This window comes from Ambystoma mexicanum, chromosome 5p (genome assembly GCF_040938575.1).
Source record: "Ambystoma mexicanum isolate Mex_15411 chromosome 5p, UKY_AmexF1_1, whole genome shotgun sequence".
Taxonomy (NCBI): domain Eukaryota; kingdom Metazoa; phylum Chordata; class Amphibia; order Caudata; family Ambystomatidae; genus Ambystoma; species Ambystoma mexicanum.
The window spans coordinates 400,224,133-400,240,561 of NC_090930.1; positions in this window are offsets into that span (position 1 = coordinate 400,224,133).

The window sequence follows — 16,429 nt, forward strand, 5'->3', positions numbered from 1 at the left end:
CATTTGTGTTTAAGGGATTGTCATGATGCCTACCCCCGGGCATCCGGATCAAGCCCATCAGCCCCAGGAGCAGGCATCCAGACATTTACAAAAACCCCAGCAGCCCCAGCTAGGGGCTGTCTGGGTTCAGTCCTGGCGCCGTAGGCACCAGGCTCATAATAAAAATCAGTCCCGGCGCCATAGGCGCCAGGCTCATAGACATTACTTACCTCATGCAGACCATGCTGCAAATAAATCCAAGCCAACGTGAGGCCTGGATGGGACTATTTTACTACAGGGACTATTTTTTACTCAGGTGTGGTCCTGGGAAACTTCTTTCCTGGGACTACTTTGGGGGCTATTTAAACCACGCCCGAACAGCAGCACATGCTTTGTGTTATTCTGCATCCAGCAGCGTGACTCTCACCGTGCCTGCAGCCAGCATCCAGTCTTCTGCCACGCCCGCGTGCCTGCAGCCAGCATCCAGTCTTCTGCCACGCCCACCTCGAATCCGGAGCTCCTAGAATAAAGAGGAAGAAAAGGACAAGGTTAGAAAACAAACTTATTTCAAATTCCTCACCTGATTCCGGATCCATTTCATCTCCCGACCTGGAAAGTACATCAGTCCTGCATGCGTCGCTTCGCAGCTCCAGCACGCGCCATACTCACCAGTTCTCACAGCATCTTTCGCTCCGGCACTGTCTCCATCATTTCTTCACCGTACTCCGGCACCTAGGGGCACAAGAATAACAAGGTGAGCCAAGGGAATCAACAAATACCTCTTACCACCATAGACTTACCTGATTTACCACCGGCGGTATTATTCTCCATATCTTCATATGCCGCATCTGTAAAGAGGGAGAAAAACAACACGTTAACGCATGCAATAGTTACCGGACAGCGTTGGGTAACACAGACTCTTACCTGAGCGCCAGCAGCAGCTACGAGACCTTCTTCTAACGAACTCAGTTGCAACTTAAGGAAGGAAGGGGACAAGAGTGAACATCCGTCACATTGAACTCTTTGAACTTGATACTTACCAATCCCGCCTGGGACTTCAGAGTCAATGCTTACCGGAACTCTCCCAACGCCTTCAAACCAGTGAAGTAACTGGTATCTACGCGCCCCTGCAAGACACGCAGGATGGAGAGCTCATCTTTTATAAACATAAGGTGAGGTTACTAAGGGGATATCGGAGGTGCTTAGTGGGGGAGAGCGAGAACAGTTGGGAGGCCATCACTAAAACCCACAGGAGGCTAATCCCTGTTTCCACTTGCAGGAAAATACTTCTTCGGGTCCAGCAGACAAGACTAGGCGGGCCAGTCCAGACAGTCATCTCTGCACTACGCATCAGGTTGACGCAGACCGCAGCTGTCCGGGTCCGATCGACACCCCTGTGGGGTCCAGGTGAGCATAACAGGATAGTAAGTAGCCATTTGTTAGATTTGCTGGTAACCTATGTTTATGAGTAACAGAAGTGCTGTTACATTCAAACCAATCAATCACATATTCAGTCTAGTGGCCTAAATCAGTTGTGGCACCCGTGTGGTATCTTACTGTCATGATCTCTGCTTCCAAAAGGTCAGGGTTTTCCCAACTCCCTTGGAAGCAGATCCATAACCCAGGTTCCGAGTGCCAACCAGTCCCAATTGGGACCTTTTGGACCCAGTCCTGGTGCCAGTGGCACCAGGCTCATAAATATGCCCAGTCCCAGCGCTGGAAGCGCCGGGCTCATAATGCTTGGGTGGACTTACCTGCAGCAGACCATGCTGCTTACTTGCCTGCCAGTTGAGCCTCTGATCCTCTTCTGTTTGGAACTACTTTTCCTATTGGGTGGGGCAGGAGCCACTCCCTAGGTTCAGAACACTGGAACTCTTCTGGAAAGCAGGAACTCTTTTCTTACCTAGCCGTGGCTGTGGAAGGAGACACCTAAGCACTACAGGAGGCTATTTAAACCACACCCGATGGATGAATCTTGCTTTGCGTTATTCTGCATCCTCTGCAGCAGAACGCTCATCGTGTCTTCTGCATCTGATCCTGGGCCTAAGGAAAAAGGCTTACCATCCTGAATCCAGTCTTCAGCAACACCTATAAAGACAAGAAAGAACAGGTTAGCATTACGGTCTTCAGTGACAGCGCTTCACTTACCTGGTCCATCGGCTGTCACCAACGCCTCGCGCTGCATTCCGGCATCTGAAAGACAAAGGCTTACCTACTCTTCGTGCGCTCCGGAGGTCTTCGCACTGCATTCCGGCATCTGAAAGACAAAAGCTTACCAACTCTTTGCACGCTCCGGAGGCCTTCGGCGCTGCATCCCGCACAGTGCCTTAAGTGGCACTACAAATCGAGCCGGGGCCCATCGAGGGGGCGTGGCCTAACATCGGGGTCTTGATGGGCCGTTAGGCCACGCCCCCTTGACGAGCCCCGGCTCAATGGGCTACTGGCACCCCTGCCAGGCAGCCTTTTGTAGAGATTAGCACCCTCTCCCCTATGGGGGAGAAGGTGCTGATCTCGGCATTTATTTTGTATAGGCTTGCCTGGCAGGGGACAGCGCCTCGCCTATTCAGCCTTAATGGTGTTGCTGCCCCTCGCCAGCTGGGGAGGGGCAGCGTCACCATTAAGGCTGACAGGGTGAGGCCACTGGAAGCAGAGGCCTTTTTCCTAAAGACCGAAACTCCCGCGAATCCGCGGGAGCTTCAGTCTTTAGAAAGCAAGGCCTCTGCTTCCAGCGGCCTCACGTTTCTCCATAATGGTGGCGCCGGCCCACGTACATCCCTGGATTAAAGGGATGCCTCGCAGGTGCGGCGCCACCATTATAGCTGAAAGGCATTTTTTTCTGAAGCCTGAAGCTCTCGCACACGAGCGAGAGCTTCAGGCTGTAGACAAAAATGCCTTTTTGTGTAGTGGCCGGGGCTGCCCGGGGAGATTAGTGGGCCCCGGCAGGGCCCCGCCTCAAAACGAAATTTCGGAGCCTGCCGGGGCCCAGCCCCGGCAGGCCCCGGCACACTTAAAGCCCTGATCCCGCATCTGAAAGACAAAACATGGTGCGTTTAAAGACATTGGGGAACTTTAATACTCACGTGCCATTACTCCTTTCCACATCTAAGCCAGTGGGTATTCCGGCACCCTGCAGCCGCTCCGAACTTGTACCTGCAAAATAAAAAGACAGTTAGAGCGCATCGTGAAGCAGGCAACAAGCGCTTACTTACGTGCTTCCAGGCGCTTCTATTCATCACACGGGCTCCATCTTCAACTCACTTCAGCCCGTCATCCGCCATCGCCGGAACCCTGCAAAACAAGAGACATCATTACTAAAGACTTTTAAAGACATTAGAATTACTCGAAACTTACCGTTCGTGCAGTAAACGACGGACAGCAGTCCTCTGAAGTCAAAAGGCCTGCTCCCCTTATCCAGTGAAGAAACTGGTTACAGCACCCTGCCCCGAGGCAGATGGAGAGCACGGCGTTCACTTACCTAAGGTGAGAGCGTTAACCTTTGGGGGTTCTACAGGAGAAGAGAAAGGGAAGAAGAGAGAGACATTCAATAACCCAGTTCATTAATCCCATATGTTCTATCTGCAGACATCTTACCCTTCGAGTCAGACATACAGTGTACAGAGGTCCAGCCCAAAGAGCCAGCCGTGTGTTACACATCACCTTTGAAGATACAGTATACGCCCAGTCAAGACCGGCGCCTCTACGGGAATCAGGTGAGTGTTACAGAACGCAAAGCCTACCGCAAAACTCCCGTCCAGGCGCTATGGAAACCTCGGATATCGACCAGCTAGCCCAGTTACTTGGGGAACTAAGGGCAGAAGTGCATGCAGCCCGTCAGGAAACGAACGCTCTAAGAAGGGAACTGATTATTTCCAAGGAGCGAACAGATGATCTAGCTAGACAATTGCTACAGTCACAAGCCGGACAGACCCCGTTACCCGCATCTGGGGGAAATCTTCCTTCTACATCCTCTATGAATCCAGTGCAGATCAACCTACCTGGGAATGTACCTCTGGCTCCGCCCGAACGATTTTCTGGTGACCCAAAGAGGTTTGCAGTATTTATCAATCAGTGCCGGTTGCATTTCTTATGCCGGCCAGCAGCCTTTCCAACTGATCAAGCTAAAGTAGCTTTCGTGCTTTCGTACCTTAGTGGCAATGCGGCAGACTGGTCGATCCCTCTAGTAAATCAAGATGATCCGGTCCTCCATGATTTTCAAGCTTTTCAGCTCAGTATGGAAAAACTGTTCGCAAGACATTCACAGGGGCAGGCCTTGGACAATGAGCTTCTTTCGTTGCGACAAGGTAATCAAGACCTTTTGGCTTATATTGCGTCTTTCAACAGACTGATAGTGGAAACTCAATGGCCTGAGGACAAAAGGATTACGCTGTTTTATAGAGGTCTACGTGGAGAGCTCAAAGATGTGTTAGCCCAAGTAGTGAATCCCCCACAAGATTGTTCGGACTATATAGACTTAGTCGTTCAAATAGATCACAGACTGCAGAACAGGAAGGCCGATCGTTCCAAGTTTGATGCTCGAGTATTTTCCAAACCGCCAACTCCTTCCAAAGGAGTAGACTCCGGGGAACCCATGCAAATAGGGGGCCTGAAAGGTCCTCTAACACAAAAGGAGCGGGAAAGGAGAAAACAGTTGCAATTATGCCTCTATTGCGGAAACTCAGGGCACTTTCTTCGAGACTGTCCGGTGAAACCTGCCAAGAAGGCAGTAGGAGCTGCAGTTACCAAAGTTACAAACTCTGAGCAGGGAAACGACCTCGCCCGACAAGAATAGAGGTCCTCTTGCCGAGCGTGAAAACCAGTTCCGTGACCTCGCATTTCGTGGTACCTATGGTCCTCATTAGTCCTGATAATCCGGATCGATTACATGCAATTGAAGCTTACGTCGACAGCGGTGCCATCGGCAATTATGTGGATCATGAAATGGTTTTGAGGATGAATCTAACTCTTTGTCCCAAGGCTGTAAAGGACGTCATTACTACGGTGGATGGAACAGAGATAGCCTCCGGACCAGTAACGCATACCACTCAAGAAGTGACGCTAGTAAGTCAAGATGGACACCATGAGAAGATCGTGTTCGATGTGATCAAGGCTCCTCAGTTTCAGATTATTCTAGGAATACCTTGGTTAGAGAAACACAATCCTCTGATCGATTGGCGAGCAAGAACGGTCCAGTTTCCAGAATGTGTCTCTACTTGTCACCCTCCACCTGGTGTTGCACTGGCAGCAATTTCTTCAGAGACTCCCCAGTTACCTCCCGAATACCTAGAATACCAAGATGTTTTCCGGAAGGATCAGGCTAACTCTCTACCTCCTCATAGGTCTTATGACTGCCAGATAGACCTGATACCTGGATCTACTCCTCCTTGTAGTAGAATTTATGCCCTCACCGAGCCTGAGAACCTTCACCTTCGACAATACCTGGATCAATACCTGGCAAATGGGTTTATTCGTCCTTCCAAGTCCCCTGCTTCTTCAGCTTTGTTCTTCGTTCCAAAAAAGGAAGGAGACCTTAGAACTTGTATAGATTATCGCTCCCTGAACCAGATCACCGTCAAGAATAGATATCCGTTACCTTTGATACCTGAACTCCTGGACCAAGTCAGAAAAGCATGCATATATACAAAGCTGGATCTTAGAGGAGCCTACCACTTGGTACGAGTAAAAGAGGGCGATGAATGGAAGACGGCCTTCCGCACCAAATATGGGCTATTTGAATATCAGGTCATGCCCTTCGGACTTTGCAATGCCCCGGCCGCCTTTCAATATTTTATGAACGATGTCCTCAGAGAGCTCATAGATGTGTGTGTTGTTGTTTACATTGACGACACCCTCGTTTATTCTTCATCGGAATCTGAACATCGGAAACACGTGAAAATGGTCCTCGAAAGATTGCGTCAACACAAACTTTTCGCTAAGTTGGAAAAATGTGTTTTCAACGTGACTGAAGTTGAATTCTTGGGATTTATATTATCACCTAGCGGAGTGCGTATGGATTCAAAGAAGGTCGATGCAGTTCTCAAATGGCCATCACCATCCTCCGTAAAAGGTGTGCAAAGCATGTTAGGCTTCGCTAACTTTTACCGCAGGTTTATCCCCAAATTTTCTCGAATAGTCCAGCCCATCACTGCCTTGTTAAAGAAAAAGAAACGTTTTGAATGGTCTACCGAATCAGAACAAGCTTTCCAGGATTTGAAGACTAAATTTATCTCTGCACCAATCTTAAAACACCCTCGCCCCGAACTCCACTACATCGTGGAAACTGATGCTTCAAGCCTTGCCATGCGGGCAGTTCTATCACAAAAGGACCCGGTAACCAATCAGTTGCATCCCGTGGCATTTTGGTCCCGCAAATTCTCGCCTCCTGAAATCAATTACACGATTACTGACAAGGAACTTCTGGCTATCAAGTCTGCCTTTAAGGCTTGGCGGCATTATCTGCTGGGGGCCCGACACACCGTTACTGTGATTACGGATCACCGAAATCTGCAATATTTGAAAACCGCAAAAGCCCAATCCTCTAGACAACTCCGTTGGGCATTATTCTTTGCCGAGTTTGACTTCATAATTACCTATCGACCTGGTACAAAAAACGGTAAAGCTGATGCCCTTTCTCGGATGGGAGTGGAAGAACACTTGATCAACCCTAAACCTGTACCAATCATTCCCGAACAAAGAATTCTGGGTGTAATCGCCACACAATCCATAGAGGAAGTTAAGGATAAAGCCAGGCAACTTGTAACTCCAGCAGACATACAGAATTGGCATCTGCAGGGAAAGGACTTTGCAGTAAAGGACAACTTATTGTATTTCCAAGAACGATTATACCTGCCCAGCACAGATTTACAGAAAAAAGTAATCTCTTGTTATCACGATTCTTTAATGGAAGGACATCCCGGTATGGCCAAGACCTCAGAAAAGATCAAGCGCTACTTCTGGTGGCCGTCTTGGAAAAAAGATATCAGAGACTTTATAATGTCCTGTGGAGTATGCGCCCAAAACAAGAGTCAAAAGGAAAGACCAGCAGGCCTCTTACGCCCTATTGACATCCCACCTCGCCCTTGGCATACGCTTTCTATGGACTTCATCACCGATCTACCTCCATGCTCCGGATACAATACGATTCTAGTAATCGTGGACTTATTCTCCAAGATGGCGCATTTCATTCCGCTCAAAGGCTTGCCAACAGCAGCAACTCTGGCCCGAGAATTTCTCGAAAACATCGTCCGACTGCACGGTTTTCCTTCGGTTCTAATTTCGGATCGAGGTAGTCAATTTATTTCTCATTTTTGGCGAAGTTGCTGTCGGTCGGCTCAAATTGATGTGAGACTATCGACCAGTCACCACCCTCAGACCGACGGACAAACCGAGAGGACCAATCAAACTCTGGAACAGTATTTACGCTGCATGCTGCAACAAACTGAAAAGACTTGGAAAGATATCCTTTGGATAGCCGAATATGCCTACAATAACTCTGTCCATTCGGGAACTGGGAAAACCCTGTTTTTTCTTTTATACGGCAGTCACCCTCGAACCTCGGAGTTGGATCCCCTCCAAGATCTTGAAACACCAGCAGTAGACTACCTGCATTCTACAATCACCCAAGCCTTTAAGGAAGCTGTTTCTCACCTTCAAAGGGCTAAAGAACAATACAAGAAAGGAGCAGATCAACATCGGAAGGAAGCCCCTCAATATCAAGTAGGGGATCAAGTCTGGTTATCCACCAAATATCTACCTCTAAAAGGGCCACGCACATTCAACCCAAGATACCTTGGTCCCTATTCCATCACTACCATAGTAAACCCAGTAGCGGTCAGGTTGGATTTGCCCCCGCACATGAAGATACATCCGGTCTTCCACATCTCTCTATTAAAACCCGTGCAACCTCAAACCCGACTAACTAAATCTCCAAAACCCATCCTAGTTGATGGAGAACTCGAGTTTGACGTCAAAAGCATTCTGGACTCCAAGATCTCCAAATCTAAACTATTTTACCTAATTGACTGGAAAGGCTACGGCCCCCAAGAGAGATCCTGGGAACCTGCTGAATATGTCCACGCTCCTCGCCTAATCAAAAGATTTCACCAAACATTCCCTGACAAGCCAAAACCCCCGGAGAAGCCCGGTTTGGGAGGGGCCTTGAGGGGGGGTACTGTCATGATCTCTGCTTCCAAAAGGTCAGGGTTTTCCCAACTCCCTTGGAAGCAGATCTATAACCCAGGTTCCGAGTGCCAACCAGTCCCAATTGGGACCTTTTGGACCCAGTCCTGGCGCCAGTGGGACCAAGCTCATAAATATGCCCAGTCCCAGCGCTGGAAGCGCCGGGCTCATAATGCTTGGGTGGACTTACCTGCAGCAGACCATGCTGCTTACTTGCCTGCCAGTTGAGCCTCTGATCCTCTTCTGTTTGGAACTACTTTTCCTGTTGGGTGGGGCAGGAGCCACTCCCTAGGTTCAGAACACTGGAACTCTTCTGGAAAGCAGGAACTCTTTTCTTACCTAGGCGTGGCAGTGGAAGGAAACACCTAAGCACTACAGGAGGCTATTTAAACCACACCCGATAGATGAATCTTGCTTTGCGTTATTCTGCATCCTCTGCAGCAGAACGCTCATCGTGTCTTCTGCATCTGATCCTGGGCCTAAGGAAAAAGGCTTACCATCCTGAATCCAGTCTTCAGCAACACCTATAAAGACAAGAAAGAACAGGTTAGCATTACGGTCTTCAGTGACAGCGCTTCACTTACCTGGTCCATCGGCTGTCACCAACGCCTCGCGCTGCATTCCGGCATCTGAAAGACAAAGGCTTACCTACTCTTCGTGCGCTCCGGAGGTCTTCGCACTGCATTCCGGCATCTGAAAGACAAAAGCTTACCAACTCTTCGCACGCTCCGGAGGCCTTCGGCGCTGCATCCCGCATCTGAAAGACAAAACAAGGTGCGTTTAAAGACATTGGGGAACTTTAATACTCACGTGCCATTACTCCTTTCCACATCTAAGCCAGTGGGTATTCCGGCACCCTGCAGCCGCTCCGAACTTGTACCTGCAAAATAAAAAGACAGTTAGAGCGCATCGTGAAGCAGGCAACAAGCGCTTACTTACGTGCTTCCAGGCACTTCTATTCATCACACGGGCTCCATCTTCAACTCACTTCAGCCCGTCATCCGCCATCGCCGGAACCCTGAAAAACAAGAGACATCATTACTAAAGACTTTTAAAGACATTAGAATTACTCGAAACTTACCGTTCGTGCAGTAAACGACGGACAGCAGTCCTCTGAAGTCAAGAGGCCTGCTCCCCTTATCCAGTGAAGAAACTGGTTACAGCACCCTGCCCCGAGGCAGATGGAGAGCACGGCGTTCACTTACCTAAGGTGAGAGCGTTAACCTTTGGGGGTTCTACAGGAGAAGAGAAAGGGAAGAAGAGAGAGACATTCAATAACCCAGTTCATTAATCCCATATTTTCTATCTGCAGACATCTTACCCTTCGAGTCAGACATACAGTGCACAGAGGTCCAGCCCAAAGAGCCAGCCGTGTGTTACACATCACCTTTGAAGATACGGTATACGCCCAGTGAAGACCGGCGCCTCTACGGGAATCAGGTGAGTGTTACACTTACTGCTGTGAATGTTTTCTTGCCAAGAGATACGTGGGCATGTGTGAAGTTAGTGACTTTACAGTTATTTTCAGTGCCAGCTGCATGGTATCTTAAAAGCTTTAACATTACATATTGGGCATGTGAATATATCTGTATGTTGATAAGATTGTCTGAATTGCAAAATGAGCATAATATGTCATGATTAGCATTTTGGATAAGTTGTTGAAATATAATTGAATTGCAATTTGATATAGATAAATACACAAATCGATCATTAGAAATATGTTCTTGTGAAAAATAGTTGCAGAGACTGCATGTATGTTTCCAAGTGTATGACATTTGTAAGATTTCATTTATAGGGATGTGCTCTGTCTCTAGTACTTCTAGTAAGTTCATTCGGATTTCTTGTGGATCCTCCAGTATGTTTATGGTGAATTTAACAATTCCTACACAGTAGTCCAATTCCTGTCTTATCCCTGAGACACTGTAGATAGTGTCAGGGTTGTTATTGTCATTTATGTTCAGGATGAACGTTTGTAAACATAGCTGTTTGAAGCCATTTTAGTAAATATTGTCCCCAATTGGTGGCATTTGGAATGGATGGTTGATTGCTACATTTTCAAAGCAAGTTACTCCAGTTGGGTTGCTGAATTTAAAATGCCTGAACATTTTGTCTCTGTTTGGTTGAAAGGTCCTACATTTTTTTTTTTTTTTTTATTTTTTTTTTTTTACTGGAATTATGGGGAGATCTGCTATGGATTTCTTTTAATTGGCTGTCTTTTTGAAGGTTTTGTTTTTTGAGGTACCGGGTACATATTCAGATGTGGAGTGTACAGTGCATGAAGCCTGTTGTATTTTATTATGCAAGGAATATCAGCAATGACTTTGTTTGCATCAAAGTTAACTAGTAATAGACCAACGAGCGTACGAAGATGTGAAAGTGCTAACTGATTTATACCTTCTTTGAAGACAGCGCTGCCAATGTCTACAAGTGCATGGTCGAGGCTTAGATCTTGTGACTTGTGAATGGTAACAGCATATGCAAGAGACAGAGAGAATTGTTCACTGTGTACATTCATATCTTTAACAACAAGTAAACATGCTGTGGTGTGGGGATTTCTTTAGTTTGGTCAAGTTTGTTAAAACTGATTATGACAAACTGGATGTTTTCATTTGGATATGTTTGCAAGCCAATGACTGTTCCAATTGCTCCATTGACTAAACCTTGCTCTATATCAATGTTGTGTTTAGTATCACTCTGCAGTTTAGGCACAGAGTTAATAGCTATTCCATTCCAGCTGTGTTTGATATGTGACATTTGGTGGTGGCCCCTGGGGAATAGGCATGGCCATGGCTGATGCCATTTCTAAAGTTAAATAGCAGGTGTGCCAATACTCTTCCAAGCAGGTGCTCTCTCCTGGATTGCAGATGGAAAATGAGTAAGAATGGGTCTGGGAGCTGTGCAAAGTTAAACTTTCAGCTGGAAACTTCTTACAACAGCTGAAAATGCAGTTTTGAAATGTCCACGAAGCACGGACCCAATCACGGACACGTCATCATATCAGGTGCATGCAGGCATGGTCCCGGGATGCTGTCTGGAAAGTCTGCAATGACGTCAGACAATCACGAACATTGGCAAACAAAAAGCAGTGTAAAAGTTGTCAAAATTCGTTAGAAGTGTTAAGAATATTGCTAGAAGGTGGGGAAGGGCACAGTTTTCACTTGAAACTTCCTAGATTGGCCGGAAATGCTGCTATATTGGGGGTGAGTGTGATATTAGGGCTTTGTAGCAAATTAGGGTGCACTGACAAAAACCTATGAAATTCAATGAAAAAAACATTGTTAAAGGGACGCTATGCTTAAGTGGCACTAATAGAAATGGTTATAAGTAAAAGCGAAAAACCCCAGAAATTCACCAGTTATGATAAGCTAAGCAACTGCTAGGACTTTTGTTTGCTGACAGTCAGAATATGAAAATTGAAAATGTTCTATATATCTAGATGTTAACCTTCACGTATGTTCTTAAAGTACTTTCCTTAGGGTTTTGTCTCAGCTCGTGGTACACATATATGGGGCACTAATCAGGCCTCAAACACACAATTCACTTGTATACATCATTATGAACTGTAATGTTATTGACATTTTCTGGTGATGTTGTTTCTTTGTTCCTTACTTTAGTTTCCCTGAATGTGCCTCAGATTTGTATGCACTGTGTATCTTCATATGTATTGTTTGTACTAGCAGAGGTGTGTAGTAAGTCTTGAATTGTTAGCTATTCATTCCATGTTTAACATTACTCAAAACTCTGTTAAGGTAGCATTAATTATTTTACTAGCCAAAATTGCCAGATTCAAAAATGTGACTTATATGGTGCATGCTGTAGCCATTGCACATGTATATGTATGATCAGGTTCTGTGTTAACAACAACACTCCAATATAATATTTTGTTTATATGAGTACATTCTTTAATACATTAAGTAGTTCATGATAGGTCTCCCGATCACCCCTGACATCTTGCTGCTAAAATTGTAAACACAACCCCTTGTAGGGATTTTTTTTTTCCTTTATTGTATATTGGTTTAAACAAACCTTTACAAATTTTCAATATCAAAACATATAACATTAAAATACATTATCATTTTACAGAAACATAATAAAAATTATCATTATATCCATACATAGTAAAAACCGTTTTAAACACAGAAACCAAGTTTGACATAAAAATATCTCACAGACAATTCTTGAATTCCTCTATTACAATTAAAATTTGTTAAATTTCAGTTTCAGCCACTGATATACACCTCCTCAATTTTCATAACTCTTTTTATGTCACTAAAATATCTTACAAACAAAGCTTGAATTCCTCTATTTCAGTTAAAATTTGTTAAATGTCAGCTTCAACCACTGATATGCACTTTCCACCGCCCAGAATTTTCATACCTAAATGCAATCATTTCATTTCCCAACTCTCAAAGCTCTTTTTATGTCACTTTACAGACCTTAGTCAAAAACGCTATAACCCTTATTTTCAGTATGATATTATGTCCATGAAGCATTTCATACCATAATTGCTCTCTTAATACATAGGAAGTGTGATATACAAAGTCCGAAAAGTAATCAAGTCTTTCTTTCATCAACATCGGGCAACCCAATAACAAATAGGACAAACTTTCTGAGAAATCCTCATTCCTGCAGAATCTACAAACCTTCATAGTTGCAGGAATCAACTTCCTTATAACTCCATTCTCATTAGTTTTCATCATATTAAAGCGGAATCTCATAATACTATGACGCAATTTCCGTGAAGGACATTTTACGAGATATTGTTCCGGTTCCGGGAACCATTTCCATACTGATAAGACTTGAGCATACAGTTTTGAATTCATTATTACCGAGTTATTTGCGGCCCAGTCAAATGCTTTAATCATCGTTTTGGTATTGGCAGGTCTCTCTAGAAGGCATTTCATTGTGACCCCAATATTGCTTAAGGTGTTTTCCACCTCCATTTTCAGATTCAACATCTATTTCCCTGTGTCATTACAACATACTTGATACAGGGAATTATGCTTAGCTAGGACACACTTTCTATATAACATAGCTTTTTTTCAGTCCATACAGCATTTGAAGGAGTTCATGCCAAACTCGTATCGTATTAATTCAAACGGTATACATTTTGGCAGAAAAAGTAATAACCTTTTCCGAATTTTAGATTCAATAGTTTTTAGCTGCAGTACTTCTTTCTCAGGATAGAATTCCAGGCCATATGTCAATCTTGGAATCACCTTCATCAGGTAGAAGTCCCTACACGCACCCATTGAGAATTTACCATATTTACTTTCGATTACTCTCATTTGTTTCGCAGCATCAATGGCTTTAAGTTCCAGACATTTCCTTACAAAACTATTGGACATATTGCTTGCAAAAGAATAGCCTAAATACTTAAATGCTTTCTGTAATCGAATAGCTGTGCCTTCTACAAACCATACAGGATTAACACATTTCTTGTTACTATCACCCAGATTAATCACAACTGTTTTCTGAGGATTAATTGTCAGTTTCAGATCTCTGACAAAACTGGCAAAAGCATCTATAAGCCTTTGCAGACCGATTTTAGTTTTGTCAAAGAGCATGAAGTCATCCGCATAGGCCATCCACTTGATCGCAATTCCTCCCACCTTAGGAGCTATTAAGCCAGAGGAGTCCAATCTAGCATTTGCTCCCGAAACTTACAAATTAAATAAGATTGCTGCCAATGGACAGCCCTGTTTCAACCCATTCCTAGAAAAGATGTCCTTAGACATCAAGCCTTCTGAGTTAAGTCGAACCTTTAGAGTAGTGTTTGAGTACAAATGAATAAGCATAGAGAGTAGCCCCCCATGTATATTTAGTGTTACGAGTCTTTGCCATAAAATTGGCCTGTCTACCATATCAAAAGCTGCCGAGAGATCCATAGACGCAGCATAAATTGGTACATTCCCCATTTTGTATGTTTGATTCTGCAGAATGGTAACCAATAGACTCCCGGCATCAGTACCCAGGCCTTTCCCAAATCCAATCTGGCGGACATCGAGAATATCTTTATCCTCTATCCATTTTAACAGGTTTTCTAAGATTATAGCAGAAAATATCTTTGTCTCAATATTTAACAAGGATATTGCTCTATAATTTTTCGGATTCTGGCGATTGCATTTTTTAAATATCTATATTACATATGAAACTTTCCACGATTCTGGCATGGTTTGTAGCTCAATTACATCTTTAAAAATCAAATGTAATATTTTTGCCCACAGAAGTTCATTTTCCTTAATCAAAGCCATAGATAAATTATTGGATCCCGGAGTACAGGAGGCTTTCATTTTCTTGATTATTGATAGTATTTTTTCCACAGATACATCAAGAATCCAATTATAGTGTATCTGTCCTATCACAAAGTCGTCACTACTGGAGAGTGCATATCATTTCTAAAAGTATTCGCACCATACCTTTTCACTAATTCGATTTGCATTTAATTGAATTTGTGCAATCTCCGTACTGTTGATCAGAGCCCAATAATTTCTCGAGTTGGATTCCCTCATGGCTTTAAGCATTGTTTCACCATCCTTCAGTAATAGACAGGCATGATGATGGATCCTCCAATTTCTGTACGCCTGTCGCCTCACTCTGCACTGTTCCTTAAGTTCAGCTTTGGCCATCATCTGTTTTTTAAGGTACGCAGGTCCCTATTTAGCCTTGCTCTTTGCAGCTTAATTTCAAGATCAAATGCATTTTTATGACTTTTTTTATGAGAGGCTCCCCCTGATCGTGGATGCTCAAGCTTTGCTAGCGTTGACCCCAGTAACTCACCAAATTTGTCAACCGAATATATATTCTTTTTCTCCTCTAAAACAGTATTCTCGAAATCAAGCAGCATTAGTTTATTAAATTTAGATGTTTTTATACCATTCCACTTTATTCTGGAACCCCTAGTATTTACCACCGTTTGAGCACAATATTCATTGTTAGAATTGTTTTGTTTCCTTACATTCATGTTCATGGATAACATAGCATGATCGCATGCAGGATTATCTTCCACAAGCATATTTGCCTCATTTCCAATTAGGTGTTCACTTGCAAAGATATAACAAATTGTAGAAGATATACCTTGAGCTTTCCAGGTAGGTTTATCATTGTATAACCGTATCAAGCCCCAAGATTTTGGAAAATTGCACCATAGAGCCCCTCTGTGCAGTTTATTATCTATTCGCGTACCTTTATTACCAGGTCCACTTAGACTCCATGCACTCTCGCTACTTGTTAGGGTACAGTCCGCATTCATATCACCTGCCAAGATTATTAAACCCTCTGGAGTGGATACTAACCATTCTTCTAGCACTGTATTCAAATCGCGAAGCAGTTTTTCAACCATACCAACATCATTATCTGCATCGTTCCAATAGACATTGATAATCATCAAGTGGATGGTATCCTTCACAGATGCAATACTGAAGGTAGCAGCAATACAGGATGCATGCAAGTCTAACTCGTTTATCAGTGATAAATCTTGGTTGTTTCGATAAGCAAGTGCCAAGCCACCCTTGGGACGCCCCCTTAGTCCTTTCGTACCATGCAAACAAAGAACAACAAAGCCGTTCCATAACAGCGGTCCACAAGCCCAGGTTTCCTGTAATAAAACAAAATCGAATTTCTCTAAGGACTCACAGACAATTTTGTTTTGGACCAAATGCATATGTCCTCTAGAATTCCATGACACCAATTTAAAAGAGTTGTCAGCTCTAAAGGGATTTACCTATACCTTTCAGTTGCTCCAGAGATTCCCTGAGTGAAACCGCCATTGATCTCCATTCTTTCATTTCACTCAAGGTTAGGTTCTCCCCACCTGCTTGATTCATATCCCGTTGATTCTCTCTTAGACTATTATTTCGGGATAAATGATCCTCATTTCTCATTGAAACATTCTCACAATGATCCACATACTCATATGTATCAAAACCCCTCTTCTGCAGAGCCCCAGCTTCCTTAAGAATCATGGCGCGCACAATTGGAGAAGCAATCCCTAGTCTAACAAAGTCCATCCTAAATGGGTGGATATAATCCACTAGTTGGATGTCACAGGATGAAATCAGGGCTAGCTCTGGTATATCGCAAAATAGACTCAGAATGTATGATCTGTTAAGGAATGGGGAATATCCATCCTCAAACACATAATATAAGATCAAGCTTGGTTCATTAGGCCAGTGAGGCCTGCAGAGTTTTTCATTGGGATTACTGAACTGATTTTTCCCTTTCACATAGCTCTCATATGCAGGCACTTGAGATCTATGGACATGCGAGGTATGTT